General features: G+C 40.4%; 1 protein-coding gene across 4 annotated transcripts in view; it reads left to right on the forward strand.

The window, feature by feature from the left end:
- Positions 1–16,329, forward strand: part of GEMIN8 (gem nuclear organelle associated protein 8) — a 28,722-nt gene that overhangs the window by 8,192 nt on the left and 4,201 nt on the right. The window lies entirely within an intron of this gene.

Genomic DNA, 16,329 nt, shown 5'->3' on the forward strand with positions numbered 1-16,329 from the left:
CTGTGAAAATGCTTGAAAGTTTTTTGGTGAGGGAGAGAGAGAGCAAATGATGACTGCAAAGAAGAGAATAACACATTTGTTCAGAGAACAGTATTAATCTTCAGCGCTGAAGAAAAAAACCAGTATTTTTATGGTTAAATCTAGTTAGCATGCTGTATTTCTGAGAGGGGAACCCACAGGAAATGCTTTATTACATCACTGAACCCTAGAGTAAGCCTCAGTGTATTTTATAATGTGGAGCAGCCATTTTGTTTGTTATTCTTTGGCTAACCTGACAGTAAAATTTCATGACCCTTTTCTTCTTCCCCTGCATCCTCTTCATTCTGTACTGTACCACAAGTTTCTCTTTGTTTTGCATCTTGATCTGGACCCAGGTCCTTTAGGAGGGATTGTAAGCCGAAGACTTAAGATTTTTCTCAGGTGTTGATCCTCAGAGGTATTGGTCATCTTGTTTCTGTGAAATCCTTAAAAGAAATAAAGGATTATGCTGTACTTCATTGACACTTTACTCATATACAGATGTTGCAGGCAAATTTATCATGCTCTTTTTAGAAAGCAGAATGACGAAAATAACTCTTCACACATGATTCCGGTAGTAAATGCCCAGAATGAATGCTTAATAGAGCTTTCTCTGAAAGAGAAAATGTTCTAAAAAGGTATAATAAAGACAGTGATTGGGAGGGAAAGACAGAAATGGTTTTAAGTTCTTTGATTAGAAGGTATGCAGTGAGCTGAAACAATTCAGCCTAACTTCATACTTCTCATCAGTATGATGCACAGTTGATATAGTCAGCAGAGGAAGGTGAGTTAAGGAGCTCCATTGTAGTACCTGACATGAATCCCTTTCTCATCATGCTTTTGCAGAATCAGCGTGGTGTTCTCTGTTGAAATGTTCCTTTGATGAGGTACATGATGCTTTAAGATGCTGGGCTGCTTCTGAAAATGCAGAACATTTTCTTTGGATTTATTTTGATTGTTATGGTTAGTGATGTTTAAAGGTATGCGAGTGATTAAAGTGGTGTACTGGGAATTGGGAGATCTGGGCTCAGAGATGTTCTCTGTTCCAAATATCCTGTATGACCTTGGTATAGCTATTTAATCTCTTCCTGACCCCTTGCTGGCTGCTCTTGCTAAAAATATGATTTAGTTCTTTGTGATGAGCAGGTGAATTGGGAAGAGGTTTGTGACTCAGAATACAGATTTTACTGCTTTTCCTTCCACCACAGTGGTACTTGGAGCCGTTTGGAAGGATTAGGTCTCTACTGGGTGCTACGTAGCAACCTAGTTCTGCATCAGTGTAACTCCATTCACTTCAGTGTCACTGTTGCAGCTCTTCATGCAAATTTAAGTGGGCTCTGGACTTTAGCTACTGCATGCCTCAGTTTCTTTAGTAGCTTCCCTGACAAAATGAGGATAATACTAAGTGATTGTCTATAATTCCTCAAAGCAGGAAAAAGTAAACAAGTACTTGATTTAATGGCAATTTAGAAGTGCCACAGAAGTCTTAGGTGAATGGTGCTATCTAAATGCTAATTTTTTGAGTAATTAAAAATACATTATGATCTTGCTCAGAAATAATTTTTTCGTGCATCGTGAGGGAAAAGGAAAATAGAATAAATTTTTTATTCTGTTGAAGTTCTCAAAGAAAAACATAAGCACCAAGGAGCAGGGGAAAGTCATTGTTTCCCTGATGGTGTGGAAGTGAGCTTGTATGGAGTTGAAGGCAGTACTACTGTACTTTAAGAGGTAGTTTTACTAGTTTTCCTGGTTGCTGTTTATGAACAAAATTAAATGTAGAGGTTCATTAAGCTGTGATCCATAATGATGCTATCATGTTATATCTTTCATACTGTGCAGAAGAACAGTTGTCATTCTGTATTGATGCTTGAGAAGGTGGAGATAATGCATCCACAAAAGAAATCCATGATTATTTTAGTATTTTCTCCTTAGTACCTTTTCCTTTTAATCCCAAACTGCATGTCCTGGGCTGCCTCCTCTACCTGAGGAGCAGATTTGTAGAGAAACTTGGTCACTGTAAACCTCAGTAGTGCCTGAAATTTAGGCCTCCGTGTCTGAAAGAGGCATTTGTGATGGTGAGGTAAGAGTTTTACATATTCTTTGAAGAGAATGGAAATATTTGGGTATGTCAAAGTGGAATACCAACAGAGATCTTGATGATCAGTTGAAGTGTAAGCCAGCTGTTAGGGAACATTAAGGGGAAGGCCGTGCCTCATGTTTTCTTCCTCTGGCATAAATAAAGGGCTCCAGGTGGAATTCACAGCCTTTGACCCCTGCACCTTGATATTCACTTGAGAAAAGACACCCAGCTTGCTCTTCCATTAAAAGAAGAGTTTGCAAGAGTTTGATACATGTTTATCTGCAACTTACATGGGAAAAAGCAGCAAAGGGACAAATAGAAAATGGAATCTGGCACATAAGGAAGGGGATACTAATCTTTGTGAAGGATAAGTTGTTAGTCTGGTGTTTTTCAAGCCCTGCAAAATTAGGAAATACTACACAACATTAATGCAGGTGTTTTGGACACGCATAGTGAGAGTCCAGACTTTCCAAGTAAGATATAGTTGGTTCCCACACATGATCCACATCTCGTCAGCATGTAGAAGGATAATCAAATAGACTAAAATGAGTACTAGCTGATGTCAGACTCTTCACTTACAATGCCTGATCTAGGGCCTGCTGGAAGTGAATGTGATCACAGACATCAGAGGATAAGATCTTGCAAACTTTAACTGTAAAAAACTTAAATAAGCCTGAGATGTAGGTGGCAATGAGATGACTCGAAGATCTTGGAGGTGTTTTCCAACCTTAGTGATTGTATGATTCTCTGGTTCTATCTGCCACACCTTTGTGCCTGGATAGTGACATAAAAGCCTTAATGCTAACTGCAAAGAGAAAAGTTTCAGAGATAAGAAAGCAATTGTGTCAGACTAGCCAAAGAAGAAAACTTCAGGTTCATTTCATTTTTTGGTAACTGCCGCAAACTTGAAGAACAAGCAGATTCCTTACTGCAGTAAGCAGTTGTTTTGTTTTGTTTTCACAGTGGGCATTTGCAGTGATTGGCTGACTTGCAAAGTAAGGGCTTTGGCAAACTTGCTGCATGATTTAACACCTCTGCAGTGATATAGTTCACAAGCAACCTCTTCTAAAACAATCTCTTTTTTTGCCTTGAATTCATGTCAAATTCTTACTAGTTTTTATATTCATGTCATGTGCTGCAGTCAAGTTACATGTTCCTGGAATGCCCAGAAGTAATTGCGAACAAAGTTTTGCTGAGGCTGTATGAACTCAGACATACTAATGCACTACAAACTTATCTAGATATATGGTGCATTTAGTTAAAATCCCTTACAGACAGTTTTAATTCCTTTACTCTTCAGTTGTGTCTTCATACAGAATCATACTTATACAGAATCATAATAGTGATTTTCCCTTTTTAGAGGATTTTCTTGTCAGGCTAGTCTGTTGTTCTGGTTCTTCATGTAACTGGGGATCCTAATAGACTGTGCTCCTTGGGGGTATTTTTAGTTGTGTTTAAAAGTCTTCCCTCTGGCTGTCGGAGAGCATGAAGTTGTTATCCTGGGTTACCATACCTGTCAAACCTAGGTAGGGTACCAAATTCTCCAGGCATCCAGGATGTAAAGGGCAAAATGCAGTAAGTTGCCTTTTATATTTGCAAGAATTAAAAGGGCAGAAACCAAGAAAGGAAGATTCACAAGCCTAACAATTCTGTAAAATGTCTAATTGCACATATTTATTACACTTTTAAATTTAGGTTTTGAAACATGTAGTTTGTCCTTATGTAGTTTTTCTTTGTTCCCTTTTACATAAAAGAGAAAACACTGTAATTGGGTGAGTACAGCATTGGGAGTACATTGAGAACCATTCTGTAGTAGTTAACAGGAAAGGAGACAGTGTCCTTTATTTAAAAACAAAGAAAAGGAAGGGAAAGTACCATCATGTCAGTTCATTACTGAAGGATAATAGTCTGTCATTTCTTAATGCTCTGAATAGTTTTTTCCATTAAAGCTTCTTTTTGTATTGCCCACACATACCCTCCAGCTTCTCCCAAAAATATCGTTGTCTCAACTTAAAATTTTCATGCTAAATGGAAAACTTTTCTTTAAAAAATGAAAGGAAATGGTGGATGAAGACGTTTCTTTCAAAACTGCAATTTGTAGGTTTTTTTCCCTCAAGTTTCTTTTTCTCTGAAAGATCGTAGTTGCCACTGCCTCTTTTGTGAAGAGGGAGTAATGGAATTTCTGTGTTTTGAAATTTGTTTGAATTGTACCGGATCCGTGAAGCTTTTGGTTTTGTTTAAGGCCTGCATGCAGCTTTGGAAAAAAGACTTTGATTCAGGGAGTTTGCAAGTATGTTTTCCTTCTTTCCTTTGTTTTTGGTAAATATTTTTGTCCTGTTTTGTCTTTTTCTCCATCAGACTGTAGCTCAAATTCTTGAACTACAAATTCCTAGTCTCCAGCATTTCTGTTTCTTCCTCCCTGCCCTAAGCTGTCCAAGCATTATGATTGATGAACTTACAAATATCTGATCAACTTCCTTGGCTTTATCAGCCTTGGCTGACAAACTTTTTGACTGCCAAAAAGCTTTGTTTGGCATGAACTTTCACCACAATCTTTAGAAGCTGAGTTGCTGAAGCTTCTGAGAAATGCCTGTGAAATAAGAGCGCTCTCTGCAATGTGTGTGGGTGCTTGAGATGCTTTTGAAACATGTTTTTATGCGAGCTGAAGAAGAAATGTGAAAGTCACTCCTTTTGTACCACACTCTGATCTTGATGACTGAACCTTTTACTGTGTAGCAGCAGAATCTTGTCAAGTGCACACACTGCGTCCAGTGTAGAGGCTGTGTTATTTGGTACTGGCAGCCAAGAGCTGAGAAAGTACCTCCTTACTAGAGAAACAAGGAAAAGTGCCACAATTTTCACTGCTTTAATATTAAAAACCTATCAGTACTTGCAAAATTAAAGGGTCTGAGTTGCAGTTGGAGAGCAACAGTTGGGCACAGTTTTATATCCATTTCATGATAGACAATGTTTTCTTTGTACTAAGAGTATCAATTTGGGAACACAGCCATTCTTAAAATATATGATAGTCAAGAAAATGTCCTTGTATCTTATGCTAGGGACAGCATTTGAGCTTAGGAGAATGTATAATTGCTGTGTGACCCTGTGTCTTTCCTATCAAGCCAACACATTTTGCAACAAGTGGACGTTATGCTGTACAGGTGTATTTGCTGCTGCAGGAAGCAATGGAAAAGAGACACTATAAAGCTTGAGGAAACTGTACTTTCCATGTCATTGGACCAAGTGCAGCGACAAGTGGATATCCTCTGCTGTGTACTCTGGAGAGTTGTGTGGCAGTTTATATACCTGGAAATTATATGTAAAGTCTTTCTTATTTTTATGTGCCTCAGTCTGAGCCTGACAGTGTTGGCGACCAGTACAAGGCCAGGCTTCTTGTTTTGTTGCTAAGGGACGCTGCACGTTTGAGCTCCTAGGTGGCATCTGGGGATGCTGTGGACTAATCTCATGTGTCCAGTGTGGACCATTGGGTGGAGCTTGGGCCTGGAATGCCACTTCCCTGTCTGCCAATGGCTGTACTGGTCTCAGTTCTCCCTAAGCATGCTGTGGAGTACTGGTATTTTACTGGTATTTGAGTTACAGCAGGTTAATGCTAGGAGTGTGGGAAAATAAGCTCATGTGGTTCAGTATAACTGTAGTGTAGACATTGCTTTAAGAGGAATGCCAAGATGTCAAATGCCTTTACTTCCTCTTACATTTAAAGGAAATGAAGAATGCTGTCCTAATATGAATGTATTACACTTCAGGAATTTGTGTCTGAAATTGTCACCCTTTATTTGTCTGTCTGCTGTGTTCCTGTTATTATAGTGAGATGGTACATATGTTAGGTGACTTCTTGAGAGGTTCAATTTATTCATCTTTATAAGGGATTTTGAATACCTCAGCAGGAAGTAAGCAAAAGCCTCAAGTGGTAGAAGGATGAACAATATGATCTGAGAGAATTGTTCTTTACAGATTTTGTGTTATTCCTGTGTCCAGAACGCTTCTTGTTGACATCTTTGCTGAAAAAATACAGGATTGGAGCTACCCTGTCTCCCAGAGGGCTATTATCCCAAAGTTTTTCATGAGGTAGTTAGAGAAGTCTGGTAAACTTGAATTGTTGCTGTTCTTGCTAAATCATTGCTGTGGTAAAATTCCTTCTGGCTGGACTTGTCTTGAAGATATGGGAATAACATGTGCAGAACAGAGACTGGTCATTGCTCCTCTCAGCTGCTGTGTCCCTCACCATCCATGTGCTAGAGCTGCTTTTGATAACTGTTTCTTCATAGTTGCTGGTCACAGAAGGATCTCCTGGAAACAGGTCAGTAGCTTGCTCTGATGCATTAGCTATTGGAACTTTCTGTTTACAAAGAAAATACATGCAGTAAGTTTTAGATGAGATAAGCAGAGTGTCAGTGCCTGTTTTGTGTCCGTGGGGTTTCCAGGGTTTGAGGGTATTGCTGTGACATACCTGGCCCCTGCAAAGTTTTGGCAAAGAACCAACAGGTGGGCCCCATGGCTGAGAGGCCATGTGTGGAAGAATGAATCCGTCCCCAGGCTTATTGTAAAAGCAAAAATAGCTTTCAGAATGCTGTTTTGGAAGATTGCTTCATATGGGAACAGTTTAGTGTGGGAAGATGCAGACACTACTTACACTCGGAACTGGTCCTGGTAGTTTTTTGAAGGCAGGTCTGCCTGCTTGCTTATTCCATTAGCATCTGCAGCTGCTCTGAGTGGCTCCTCTAGTCTCCCCTTCATTCTTTGTCCCTGCAGGGGAGCCTGTGAAAGCAGCTGCAGCTGCTGTGGAAAAGAGCAGGTGAGACCATGCTGACAGACCCAGCTCTAGAGAAAAGTGGCATAAAAGCATCTCTGTGCTAATCGCTTGACTAGGGCAGTCTGTCTTCACAGTTTATGCACTTTTCCTTTTTCCCTAAATTCTTCAATTACTGGTTCCATCTGGGTGCCACATGCAGCATTTCTGGATCTCTAAATGATTTTACTTAGGGGAGAGCTCTGTCTCAGTTTTCTGCTGATAAATCTGAATTCATCTGCCTTTAATGTGATACTTTCAACCTCATAAGTGGACAGTGACAGTGTGGGCTATGAATTAATACAACCTATTTTGGTATCTACCTGGGGGAACTGTTGCTGTAGAAAGAGTATTTGAAGTTTCAGGGTGTTCAATACTGGAGTAATTGAGAAAAGCAAATGTCAGAGACCAAGGTAGAAATGGTTGTAATGATGATGTCTGCTTTCTGTGCTCATTATCTATGAAATGTGCTCAGAAGCTACAACAGAGCATGGCAGCAAAATACCTCAAGCATTACACATTTTAGGTCTCTCTGCTATAAAGCAAACCTCTTGTACAGATTTGCTCGGAGACACATGATTTACACCTGCTGATTTTAATGGAGTGTTGTTAATTCCAAGACTTCAGAGGCACTGTTTGGTTTTCAGCTTCTCTTACTGTGCCTTAGTTTTATCAGAAGCATCCAGATGGAATTCACATCCCTCATCATTAGGGAAGAGTTGATGCTGTGATGGCAGAAACTGAGAGTTCGGAGACTTTCATCTGCCTGGGTCTTTTCAAAACTCAGTTCTCTTGCTCAAAATCAAGTGAGAGAGACAGGCAGAGGCTGTTACGCCACCTGTCTGAGACTTGGGTAGCCTGTACAGGCTTCCATCGTGGCCTGGGATGTGCCACCTGGGGCTAGATCCACAAAAGCTTTCAACATAGGTGGAATTTTAGAAACTAATATCCAAAATAATAATCTTTCTCTTCCAACCATGCCTTCCAGGAAGAAGGAAGCTAGTCATTTATACCCAAAGGATGATGCATTTTAAACCCAAAGGTTTGAGGGAACATTGTCCCTCTTGTCTTTTCAGGGGCTGAGTTGAGCCCCTATGGCACCTTATGATGTGATCTACTGTGAAGCCTGTTCCAAGGAATCTAAAGCACCTCCTGCTCTACGAATTTGTGTCCATTTTCTTTTTATTTAGAGGTGTGATACAGGGGTAATAGCACTTCCTTGTCACTCAGGAAAATAGAGAAGGTTGACATGGCAACATACCAAGAAACAGTTGTGCTGCGGCCCAGTTCATCAGTGTTACAGTTGGTGCTGGCCTCCAAAGTACCCAAAGCTGTTTATGTGGATATTGGAATTTCCCCCTGATATTTTGAAGGACATGTGTCTTAAGTTGTCATAACACTGCTCTGGTACACTGAAATCATGGAAGTAATGTAAAGTGAAGGCTAAATCTTAAATGAATATTTGTACTGAAATAAATAACACGGGTGTTACACTATTGAGTGTTATTGTTCACCTTAGCTGGGTAAGAATCTCTTGGGTTTAATTTCATTTGTAGTTGCTGAAGTGCTTGTTGCTCTGAAAGTCAGCTCTGTATTCACAGAAATTGGAGGAACTTTGCCAAGGAATGTAGGTCTCCAAAGAACATGCTGGGCCTCAGCATTTTATGGTTGTTCAAATACTAACAAACCGATGCTGTTGTTTTCTCATTTCGCACAAGCCTTGCAGAGCACCTTCATTTCTAGGAGCTCTGCAATTTCTGATGTGGTTGCCAAGCAGAGGATTGGAGAACTCGCTTTAAAATTCATCAGTTGTCATTTCATTGGGATTTTTGGCCACTGGTATGATGGGAAGGAGGCTGAAAAATGTTGAAGAGTCCAGACTTTGAAGACTGCATCGTGTGACATGTTGATGGAGGAGGTGTTGAGGTGGTAGATCACAAAGCAGCTGGCTGGCTTTGGAGGAGTGCAGGAAGAAGTATCTGCCTTTTTCTGTTCTCTCCGTATCTCCCTAGGTAATGCTGGTGGTTCGTAGGGAGTTGCATTCCCTGCTTTTGTGTTCTTCCCTTGGCCTTAGGTACTGACCTCTGTCCTGAACAGGCTGTCAGGCTAGATGGGCTTTTAGTCTGATGGCTCTCCTTGTATAAAGTCTTCTCTTCATCAAGTCACTGAAACACTTGCTTCATATGTGAATTATCCCATCGAAGTGACATGAGAGATGGAGCTCCCGAGTGCTAAGAAGTACAACTTAACTTTCTACAGGGTGGGATGCCAGCTGCCTCTTTGAAAGCAGACAGTGCTGACTTCTGCTCCAGCACCCAACCCTGGAATTACTTCTGAAGTCAAACATTTTCCATTTGCAGAAGGTAAAATAGACGGACATCTGCAGATTTCCTCTGGCATATTTTCCTAATGTTTTTGTTGTGTTTTTAACACTGGGCATAGCAGTTACCCTCATGTATTTAAGTATATGTCATTTAATTTACTAGAGTGCTGAAATGAGTAATGAGAAATGGAAAAGGTCATAGTTTCCAAAGCTGCCCCTCAGCCCTTTCTTTCACAAGTTGTGATATGCTTAACTGATTCCTTTAGTTTGACCCTCTTTCCAGATATCTCTTTCCAAATGCAGCTCACACACAGTTTACTGGCAGCATGGAGAAAATGCGTATTTACTTGCTGAAATTAATTTTGTCTGGATCAGACCTTGTTATTTAATTCTGCATGTCTCTGGTAATATTAAATTATGGACGTGCCAGTTAACTGAAAGGTCAGTTCATAGTCTGAGTATACTTCCTTCCAAAAAATCAGCAACGTGGCTACAGGTTGCTCTCCAAAAAAATGGTTTTCAAATGTTTTTGACAACATAGCTTTGTCGTATCAGACAATAAACCAAACTTCACTTCAGCACTGTAGTCTGTGGCTGTAGTCAAGAAAGAAATTTCAGTGTGAAGTTCAAATGTGTGAGTTTGATTTAGAAAACTAACACAGGCTGCTTCCTTTTTATTTTCCTGAGAACACTAAACTCAGTATAATTTAGCTGTCTAGCGCTCTGTGCATCGTGAAACACGTTCTTCCAAGTGCATATGCTTAATTTCTATTCAAGGTACCCATAAAAAATTATTGTGAAACTCATGTTTCTTCAGCATTCTGGTTTGCTTTTAAAGAAGCACTTTTAAATTTGAACATTTCCTTGTTCCAGCTCCTCTGACTGTGCCATACATGTATGTGTAGATATAGTTATATATAGATTTAAGTAATCCTTCTGTTTACTCTAGCAGTGTTGTCTTTGTCTGGCATCAGCATTGTTGCCATCAGTGACAGATTGGAGTTGTTTTGGGGGATGGGAGTGCAGAGTCAGCTGGTCTGTATTTAGTCTTATTGCTGTAGACTTGATCCTTACTAGAGGCATCTGCCAGTGCCTGATCCTGTACTAATTTCTAAGCAGTGATCCGTCAGCAACTTCCCAGCAGTTTAATTCTGTCAGATGGCACCAGCGCAGTCTGAACACCTTGGTGCCTCTGGTGTGATACAGACTGTGATTACGCTGGGCTCACCCATGTATTTTCTATCCTAGATGAGCAAATGCCTGATTAGGAATTACATTAAGAGCATTCAAATTTCTAGAGCAGGCTTTCACTTGAGGATCCACTGGACTAGCTTCGTGTTCATAGGGTTTAATTGTTTCAGTTCATTTTCTGGTTGGGATAAGAATATCCCTTTTTAAGGGTTTCCTTGTGAAGGTAAGAGAAGAAAATAAAAGAAAGGTGATTTGATGTTTAGCTGGGCAGTAACCATTGTAGCCTAGTGCGAGTGTAAACATGGACATGAGGGCTTATATTGTTTCCATGTAGGATTGTTGGCAGTTTGTTTTGGAGACCACACAACAATCCTTCTCAGTTTTTAATCCTATTTCTAAAGCAAAAATCGGCCTCTTTATTCTCCTGTTAGCTGTAAAACCTTCCACCAGTTACTTAACCCAAATAACAAAATAATATGAGGTAATTAATTCTTTAAAACATTCAGGTAAGACGGATTAATTACAGTGCAGCATCTGCTTAATTAACTTGAGAATGATACATACCACCCAGCAGCAAACCTGAAAATGGAACACCTTGGTTCTAAACTTCCTTCCTTTCTGTTCATTTTTATTTCAAAGGTAATTTTCTTCACTTGCTCTCTTGGTAAGTAGTTTTGTCCTGTTTCTACAGAGCTGTCCTCTTCAAAATGTGTAGAAAAGTTGGATTACACTGAAAGAGAAGGTATCAGAGTACTTCAGATTTGTAAAATCTGTTTGCTGTCTGCTTAGGCAGCCTGTTGCAACTGAGTCTGTCTGAGGGAGTGCAGTCTCTCACCTGAGACTATTTCCTGCTCTTACCAATAGGTTTCAGTTGGGCTGTGCTTCAATCTCAGTGCCAAAGCCAGGTTAAGCAATTTTTCTTCTTAGACATTCAATCCTGCTCTGGTGTTGCCAGGACACTGAACTGTACCAGAACTAAATATAACTTGTTGGGATTGGGTTTGGGGTTTTCTGGGGGTTTTTTTTGTTTGTTTGGTTAGTTGGTTTTTGTTTGAGTTTGATTGTTTGTTTGTTTGGGGGTTGGTTTGGTGTTTGTTTTTCTTTTAGGATTCATTGTGTGACCCCTTACACAGTTGTAACATCATCCTTGAGGGGCCTGGGAGCTGGAGCATGCAGTTAAGGGAGAAGGAGAGGAGCAGAAATTGCTTAAGCTGGTTTTGTAGCTGAGGAAAGGAAAATGTCCATGGAACCATGGTTTCAAACTGCCACAAGCTTGCCAAGGAATCACATCTGCTCTTACTTCAAAGCCTGTAACAGAAAATTTTCTTTTTTCTTGAGCATATTGCATTGCTTGTAGATATATGTGGTGAAATATTCAGTTTCTTTTAACTTATTCCCTCCTGAACTAGCAGATGGAACTTTTGTCAGTGTAGATACTTGGGGCTTTAATACCTTCAGCATCTTTGTGGTGGTTGTGACTCTGTTGAAAGCTTAACATTACAGGCAATTACTCACACTGGAAGTAATTTTTATTCCAAATCAGTGTTTTCAAGCCAGCTACAGCATTTGATTTTTCTGTGTAGATGAGACTGCTGGCATAGCAAGATATGGCCTAGCTGTCTTTGGAGATCAGACTTCTGTTAAAAATGGAAAGGGGAAAGTTACATGGTGTCATGGGGAATCCTTTCATCAATTTTTTGCAAGCACAAAGTTTTAAATTTAAGAATAAGTTTAAATGGAAATCTATTTTCCCCAAGCCAACTTATACCTAGAATGAGGCTGTTCATTCTGCTATAAAATCATCATTTTCTTTTTTCAGTATGTTTCCACAGTTTCTGTAAGTTACTTAGTGTTCCAAGGTAACCCTCCAGTAAGCAACACCGTGCTGTTTTCATCAACCAAGAATATTTTATCTTTACAGATGTGGGGGTGAGTCACAATTGTTTGTATCTCGCAGGCTTCCACTGTTGGAAATTCTTGTCCTGCAAATCTTTGCACTTGATAAAGAGTAGTACTTGAGATGTCAACCCTCTGGAAATCCAGAGCTCTGTAGAGCTTTGCAGAAATTAAACTCCTTGAATGTCCTGTTTACAAATCCTCAGATTTAAATCCTTGTTTTGTTGGAATTCCTTTAGGCAAAGATTTTGGTTTTCCCCACAGTATGCCTGCTTCCTGTAAGTATGGGCACAATAAAAGGGTCTGATTCTATCACCTCTGGAAAACTCTTATGTAGGTTTGTGGTAAAGGTATTTAGCTTTTCTAGGAAGATGAAGGAGCTGGCATTTTGCGAGAATCCTGTGTGGGCAGAACACTTAACACAGCAGATAGGCTCGTGGGAAGTGGCATTCAAAGAGAGAACTAGGAGTTTTTAATCAGTAGAAATGGGTAGTGTTTTTAACTCTGTTAGTGTGGACTGCTCAAGATCAACTCAGGTAGCATTTAAGATGAAAAGCTCCGAAAGTGCACATGCAGCAGTAACAGAAAATAATTCATCACTTGAAGTAAGCAAACAGTTGTGTGAAGGGGGTATAGGTCAGTCTGAAATCATGGAGATGAAAAAACACATTGGGACTGGGTAAGGTGCAGTGTTTCCTTGAAGAATCATGAGCCAACTAAGCAAGAAACCGAAAGTCAGTAAATGCATGTGACACTTAGGAGGAGCAAGTCTCTTACTGTAGCTACTATTGTGTGGGGCAGCACATGGCAGACTGCAGGGTGTGAGAACTGAGGGACCTGTGGGGAAGGCTGGCTGTAGAAGAAACGTGTTCAGATTGCATATGGTCACTGGCTACAGTCAGCTAGGGATCGGATGTATAAATATTGAGAGCTAAAAATGGTACGAGAAACCACACAATGCTGGGTACGAATCTTTCATTAAAAATCCGACATAGATAATTACCCTCCCTACTTCTGTCTCCTTTTAATGTTGCAGAGTCTCTCCATGGAGACATTTTTCTAAATCAGGGAATTTATTTGGATTTTGGTTTTGAGGTTGGTTTTTTCCTTGTTTTGTTTTGTGGGTTTTTTTTCTTTTAATAAGAAAAGGATAAATTCCAGAGAGGAAATTTTTTTTATTAGTGCTTAAGCTTCTCAAAGGATATTACAAAGAAAGAAAAGTGAAGTGGATCAAACTTACGGCAAGGGTATGACAATTGCATTTTTATAAAAAAGGAGAAATAAGACATCTGAGTTTCTAAAGGCTTGTGGGGAAAATAGCTTATATCTTGAAGGGCTTAGGTCATTGTCTTGCTGAAAGTATATAAGGTCATTTGTGTGCATATGAAGGCCCAAATGCAGTGAATACTTAATATACTAGTTACTGTTCATCCTGCTTCTGGCAGATCCTGGGGATAGAGGTAGTTGTCTGTATTTGTTCGCTTTGATTTTCAGCTCGTACACGCCAGATTGAAAGTCTTCCATAAAAGGTGGGAAAAGTGGTGGAGGGAAAACAATAACCAAAAACTTTCTTTCAAAAGGCCTGGAATCACTGAGAATGCAGTATGGGTTAGTAGATATGCTTGTTTTGGCTGGGGTAGAGTTAACTTTCTTCACAATGGCTGGTATGGGGATGTGTTTTGGATTTGTGCTAAACACAGGGCTGATAATGTAGAGATGTTCTTGTTATTGCTGAGCATGGCTTACACAGAGACCAGGCCTCTTCTGCTCTCTGTGCTGCCACGCTGGCAAGGAAGTTGGGGGAAGTTGGGGGTGCATGGGATGTTGGGAGAAAACACAGCCGGGACAGGTGACCTGAACTGACCAGCGGAATATTCCAGACCATATGACATCATACTCAGTATATAAACCTGGGGGAAAGAAGGAGAAAGGAGGGGTTGTTTGGAGTGATGGCATTTGTCTTCCCAAGTCACCGTCACGCATATTGTGTGTGCCCTGCTCTCCTGGAGATGGCTGAACATCTGCCCAACCATGGGAAACAGTGAATTAATTCCTTGGGTTAGCTTTGCTTGTGTGCATGGCTTTTGCTTTCCCTATTAAACTGTCTTTATCTCTACCCATGAATTTTCCAGCTTTTACCCATCTGATTCTCCCTCTGATCCTGCTGGTGGAGGAATGAGCGAGTGGCTGTGTGGGGCTTGGTGGCTGGCTGGGGCTAAACCATGATAGCTCTTGACTTTTCTCCTTCATGGTTAAAAAATTATATTTACTGTGTTTGGAAAAAGGTGTCCCAACTGGTTTTGGCCAGGTAATGATGACTTCCCAGCAGAGCTGGACTTGGTAGGAATAAGTTAATTTTGAAAAGAGCTTCAAGAGAGAGAAAGAGCATCTTTGAAAACAAATGGAACTGACCAATTGGGAAAACGTCAGCAGTGCTTTTCCTTTGTGCAGGAACCAATTACCACTGCAGCTGCTTGCCTGCCTTGTGACCATTTGCAAAATACTGTTCCATGACTGGGGGAAGCTTGCCAGTAGTTGAAGCTGAATGCTGTAAAAGAAAGCATGTTTATTTTAGTCTGTGTGAACTGGAAGGAGGAACTACTTAGAACTGTGTAAAAATTACTTGTTTCGTGTCTATAACTTGGCAGCACAATGACTTGTGAATGTGGAATGTGAAACTGATCTGAGGATGAGCTGGGGACTTCATTGCTGCAGGCTGAGAATTAGTGTTTGAATAAACCTTGCTACCTACTTCATGGATGAGTATTTGTTCCTTGCTTCAGAGAAATTCTGGTTGCCTCAGTGGGCTCAGGGCTATAGACAGTTTATAATTTTGTTGGGTTTTTTCCGTTGTCAGATGCCTGTTGACATCTTTTCGATGAAGAGGTAATTGCATATTTAGCTCAAGCTGCACTGCTTTGTATTGTTTTTAAAGTAAACTCTGAGGTAATGAAAAGAACCCAGACTGCTGCAAATTAGAGAAGTTCTACTTCCCAGCCCCTGCCCCACCAAAGAAAGTTTAGTGTTCATCTCTACAGGACAATGCTTTCTCTGCTGTTATCTATTCCTTATATCTGTATTTGACTGAAAATACTGCTTTTGGAAAAGCAGCATTTGGTTTCATTACTTCTTTCCTTGATTGTCTTTGAGTGCAAATAGTGCTGCCAACTGTGAGGTGGTCAGACACTGGGACAGGTTGCCCGGAGAAGTTGTGGATGCCCCATCCCTGGAAGTGCTCAAGGCCGGGTTTGGATGAGGCTCTTAACAACCTAATCTAATGGCAAGTGTCCCTTCCTATGGCAGGGGGTTTGGAACTGCATGATCTTTAAGGTTCCTTCCAACCCCAGCTATTCTATGACTCTTTCTGCGGCTGTGGATTTTGTCGCGGTAGTGTCTCTCCTCAAATAACGGATTTGAAACTGCAACACGTTCCACACAGCTGCAGTAGTATTACCAGCAACGGCTGTCATGTTCTATGCTCAAATTCAGCCTTTGGTGCAAAAAACTATGGGTCCCTGTAGCCAGTTTCTGTCCCAAGCCTCTGTCTGGACTCTGTAGACCTGATTTGTGTGTCTGAGACTGTAATGCAATCACTCTGGGACTTTTTTTAACCAGTAGCTGTGGAATAGCAGAAGTCAGGTTAGAAAGTTAAGGGCAGTACATCTGATTAGTGTAAAGTAAAACATGTGCTCCAGATGTCCAACAGGTAATTTTGAGAACGGAATTTAAATTGGTATTATTATTTTGATTGTTACTAGTAGGATCTGCAGATTTATGAACTGCTCAGTGCTGCTAAATGGAGACTGATGTGCCCTAAACTGTAATCCACTCATCCATCATAAAGCCTCTGCTACAAACCTATTTAATTACCAAACAGAAGAATTCATTATCTATCTCCAGAGAAATTGATTTTCCTTAATAATAAAGCATTAGTGTGTGCAATGAGCTATCAGAGAGCATTCTATGGCAAGCAAGCGAGGAAGCAGCTGTCTCTAGCATGCAGCTGTGGAACTG

The sequence above is a fragment of the Chiroxiphia lanceolata genome, chromosome 2 (assembly GCF_009829145.1).
Source record: "Chiroxiphia lanceolata isolate bChiLan1 chromosome 2, bChiLan1.pri, whole genome shotgun sequence".
Lineage (NCBI taxonomy): Eukaryota > Metazoa > Chordata > Aves > Passeriformes > Pipridae > Chiroxiphia > Chiroxiphia lanceolata.